This window comes from Sinocyclocheilus anshuiensis, unplaced genomic scaffold (genome assembly GCF_001515605.1).
Source record: "Sinocyclocheilus anshuiensis isolate Anshui unplaced genomic scaffold, SAMN03320099.WGS_v1.1 scaffold763, whole genome shotgun sequence".
NCBI lineage: Eukaryota > Metazoa > Chordata > Actinopteri > Cypriniformes > Cyprinidae > Sinocyclocheilus > Sinocyclocheilus anshuiensis.
The window spans coordinates 1,155,162-1,160,499 of NW_015548255.1; the positions used below are offsets into that span (position 1 = coordinate 1,155,162).

The window sequence follows — 5,338 nt, forward strand, 5'->3', positions numbered from 1 at the left end:
TGGTAGTGTAAAAAACACCTTTTTTACCCTGTCAAAAACAGCTCTTTTCAGATCAAGCCGTTTTTGTAGCATTTTCCTTTAAATGTTAATGAGCTCTGCTGACCCCGCCCCTCTCTTCGGGACTGTTTACTTTAGCACCATTATAGGTGCTAATTCATCGTGAAATTAGCACATTATTAGGAAAGGCGATTTGCAAAGATTCATTAAAAAACCTTATACTCACTTCTTCTGTAGGTGAAGCTGGATCAGAATGATTTGCGCGAACATAGACACATTTAGGTAGATCGGGGGCGCATTCCCTTTAAAAACAAACGTAATCCACTGCATCTTCAGCGGCTTAGATGTCGGGAGTAAATGACAACTGCTATGTTCATTATTACATCCAACAACAGAACACCTCAATCGCTTAGGAGTCATTCTTGTCTACATCTGCTCCAGTGGTGAAACAATGGCGGACTGATGACAGCTCACTCAGGGCGGGTCTAAGGTAAGACGCCAGTCCAGTCTGTGCTGAAACGCCACTGTCAATCCAACTCTTGTGGGAGGGGCCTGTTTTTGTGACATCACACAGACAGGCATCTGAGATCGGAGATTTGAGAAAGGGGTAAAGATTTTAGTAGATAAAAAAAAATCCACTGGGTGGATTTTTATCATTATAGGGTGGTTGTGTACACACACTGTCAACACACATTTCAGTTCAAACAACTTGTAAAAGTGCATGTAGCATCCAATGACCCCTTTAAAACTGCATTGGCACTGATCCCAGATTTATCATTCGTTATGAGTATTTTTTTTTTTTTTTGGTCCATCGAGATTCAGACAGAATGAGAAATTAATTACAAGTGCTCATGTCATGATGTAAGATGATATAAGTCAAACTCAAGTATCATAGTGTACCTTGTTCCGTTATTTTCAGTCAGTCCAGACCCCCAGTAAGTTGGAATCCCCAAAAACTCCAGCCGTTTGAACTTCTTCCAGTTGTTCACTGGGATTTCAGAGTTAAAAAATGTTTTAGCCATTTGATATATTTGCACATGCTTTATAAACACATAGGGCCCTATTTTAACGATCTAAGCGCATGGTCTAAAGCGTACAGCGCACGTGCACTCGGGGCGTGTCCGAATCCACTTTTGCTAGTTTAACACAGGAAAACGGTCGGCGCGCCCGGGCGCATGGTCTAAACGGGTTGTCCCTATTCTCTTAATGAGTAATGGGTGTGTTTTGGGAGTAACGTGCCATAAACCAGAGTCTCATCTCCCATCCCCTTTAAAAGCCAGTTGCGCTCGCGCCATGGCGGGGTCGCTATTTACATGGCGGAATGTACTTTTCATTTTTAAAAATGTTTGTGTGCTGCTGCGCGTCCCTGTGTGTGTAATAAGCAAAGTGTACGCGCTTTGTGCACCCGCCTATAGGCGCATATTACTAATGCGCTCTTTAAATAACAAAGAAAAAATATTGCGCCAGACTTTAGACCAGGTTTGAGTTGGTCTATGGCGCAGTCTACTTTCAGTTCCTCAAAATAGCAACGCGCCAACAATGCGCCAGAACACACCTCTTTTTTAGACCAGCACGCCCATGGGCGCAAAAGCATTTGCTATTTAAACAACGCGGCGCAGGACGGGAAAATGAGAACTGCGTCGGGCTGAAACTAGCAAAAACGCTTGCGCCGCGCCTTGCGCCGGGTATATGATAGGGCCCATAAAGTGATATGTACACTAGGGCTGGGCAAAAAATATGGATATCTCGATATTAATCGATTCTCATTTTTACGGAACGATATCGAATCTTAAATCACAAGAATCGATTAGTCTAGCCTGTTTCCAGTTAATGGACGGAACATTGAAGGGCACTTCCCATCCAAAGTGCAATAAGCATTGTGCTTTGGTACTTTTAATATGAAACAAAGTCTCAGATTTCAAATTCTGTCCATTGTATTGCAATATTCAAACAACAAATGCCGTTTTGGCGCTGTTTAATGTGAAGTGACAGATCGTTGTAGCACCTCAGATCAACAGATGCAGCAGCGCGAGTGAACTGATCATCTCCTCCACATTAATACCAGTTTCAGCACAAAATAAACATGACTAAACATCCGAAGGTAAGTTAAAAGAAAGAGTACAGCTTTACAATCCGTATCCTGTCTCATGTAATCGCTCAATCAGTGTTTCAGCTGTGCAAAGACGTCAACATGCACGTAACGTCACATTTACCTCAGAAAAACATATTCAGTGACCATAAACTCATTATTCAGATATAAAAATAAACTGTAGAGAGGGGCATTTTGCTAAATATATGCACCATATAACATATCCATTATAAATTTGACTGTTCTTCAAAGTTTAATTTATGTTTGAATAAATCTATAAAGTTTTTATGACAGCCACCATTATGTTTATATTTTTAAAAAAACGAACTGAAGTAGAAATATTATTATGTAATTGTAACTTTATTAAGTGTAATTTTAAAAAATCAGTCAATTTTAACCTTCAGTATTATAGTAATGTAGTACCAGCTGACTCATGTATATTTTACAGCATTAGCTGAGAGACTTTTTTTCCTTGAGAAAATTTGGCATGTACTATACCTGATTGATATATATTACAAAATAATCGATATTGAATCGAATCGAATCGAATCGTGAAATTTGTGTCAAAACCCAGCCCTAATGTACACATCTCTTACACACTCATAAAGAAGCACTTCCTCCAGCCTAGCTAGAAGGGGAATCTGTCTTGACTGGCTGTGCACCAGATTGACAGGTGGTCAGGGGCCCTTGGAGAAACCAACATCATTATCAGCAATTTGGTCACTCTCTCTGAATTAGAGCTCAAACAAGCTGGGATTGCACTAACGACCACAGAGGTGCATGTTTGCTTTGGTTTATTAATTCGCCTAGCCAGGCCAATTTACATCTATAGCCACTTCATCAGTGACACGCACTCCATGTTTGAGAACTCTCAGATGAAGATGAGGGGTCTTCAGCATTTTCATTCAACACTATAAAGACTGCATCTGTTTCTACCTCCTTTGGCAATAATACAATCAGTGTTTAAGTTTTTGGGTTTTTTTTTATTATGTCTTGCATAACAGAATTCATTACAGAATTTAAGTTTAAAAAGGAACAAAGTATCTTACTAGTATCTGGCTTTGCTGCTCGTTGGTAAAATTTCAATTCTGAGAATAAAGGTCCATTTTCATGATACTCCTGAAAATGAACAGTATATAAAAATCAGAAGCACCGTGACACTTAGCCTATTTATATGATTATTATTGATTTTAATAATGTTTCACTATATTTCTTACCACTTTGATCACAAAATCAGTGTCATCGCGAACAGGGACATTCACATCCCGAGAGGCTGTAAAATGTGAAGAAAAACAAAATTAAAAGTGAAAATCTAGATGAGAATTTTTGATATGTCTAATCATTATCTCATGTGCCTTAAGGTGTGTCCATTATTTTAAACATGTTATTAAAAAAAACACTTCAAGTGTAAACTTGTATTTAAAAAATGGTAATAATAAAATAAAAAATAATAATAGTTTGTTAACCATTTTCAAATTTAAGATTCACTTGCTATATGTTCAGGTCTATGCTTTTTTTCTGCCCCGAGTTACTCTGCCACCATGTCTAATGCCATAGATGAAACTGAAATTATAAAGGAGTTTGGTAATATATATTTATGCTGAAAATAAGTCATTACCCAAGTAAATCAGTCCAAAACCACCTTTTCCAATGATTTTACCGATGCGCCAACTCTTCTTTTCCGAATCTGTTAAAATGCACCCTTCTGGAAGTGGACGGGGTAGTGTGTATTTCTTAGGTGCCATGTTAACATGTCATGCACAAAGTGACACCAATGACTGACGAGGGAAATGTAAAGTTTCTGTCAAGTCCGGATTAACAGCCTTATTTAACTGATATTTTACAAACAAACTAGTAATAACAACAACGCGTTCTTATATAAAAGCATAATATTATACAGAAACCGAATTTCAACTCATCCTAATCACAGTTTCAGCTCTTCTACACACTTCCAGGTCGTTTCACTGCAACAGCCTGCTACTTCCTGAAAGTGATTGACACTGCCGCAAAATCTGTTACAAATCTTTAACAACCAATCAAAACACGGGAATGCTCATGCCTTAGTATTCAACTACCAATAAAATAGGTGGAAAGGCGGGACAACAGCCTTTGCACATGTTTTATCCGGTTTTATCACAGGACAGATCCGTTGTCATTCAAAATAGGGACGAGAGGTTTCACTCGTTTTCGCGAATCGGTTCATTCGAACAGTTTGCTGCAAAGAACTGACTCAAAAATTACGGTTTAGTTTCAGCACAGTTTCAGCTCATTTCGGCTCAGAAAAAGAGTCATTTATAACCTATATATAAATATAGGTTATAAATTATATAAATATTAGAAACGCCTAGATATTTATTAGAAATGTATTATCATTTTATTTTTTTTAATCATTAATTCGGTGTGAGCAAATCGTTTTGGCAGGTTTTGTGAACATATTCATTGAGAAGATCTAAATAAAAAGAACAATTTGTTCAAAATATATACTTTTTATTCGGCTAAAACTGACGATAGATATATCTAGCCAGCACCATATATCTAATAACTCTGTTTCAAGAGCTTTATACAATAGATGTTAAACAAACAGGCATGCAACTTTATAGAAATCTGTAGAACATTTCCCTGTGTCACATTCAGCTCAGAATCATTGGGATATGAGCACATTTGGCCTGTGTGGGCTGCAGGGCATATCTCCTTGGCACTCTTGTAGTCCAGAGTGCAATGACACCAATCTTGAAGGGCCATGGCACCATTTTCCATAAATCCCCCTTGTAATGAAGATGGCATAATTGTTGCAATTAGAGAGAGCAGCTTAGGATGGCCTTGCAGTGACCCATCTCAGCCCAGGTCCATATGGTCTGAAATAGATAATGAGTCTCTTAATGTGCTATGTATACTCAATATGGACTGTAAAAGAACAGGCTGTAATTTTCACCTATAGGCCATTAAGAAGTGACAGATCAGCCCCTTGTGCAACTGTCTTGATAATGTTAGTATGCCACACTTCTCTTTCTCTCATGTTCTGTCTGTCACTTTCTCAAATGCAGACACATTCTATTTGAGTCGTGTTCAAAATAGGTAAAATAAACAAAAAAAAAAATTATAAATAATTAAAGAAAAAAATTAAATGAAAAGCTTTAATTTTCCCCCAAACATTTTATTAAATAATAAATTGTTTGAGTAATGTTTTGCTCATAAAAAAGAAAATTAGTCCCATAATCCGCTTCATTTCATATTTTTGTGATATTGACTGTC

The 5,338-nt window shown here is 37.6% G+C and overlaps 1 pseudogene; it reads right to left on the reverse strand.

The window, feature by feature from the left end:
• Positions 1–4,058, reverse strand: part of LOC107655450 (serine/threonine-protein kinase VRK2-like) — a 24,354-nt pseudogene extending 20,296 nt beyond the window's left edge.
• Between the last annotated feature and the right edge of the window lie 1,280 nt (positions 4,059–5,338).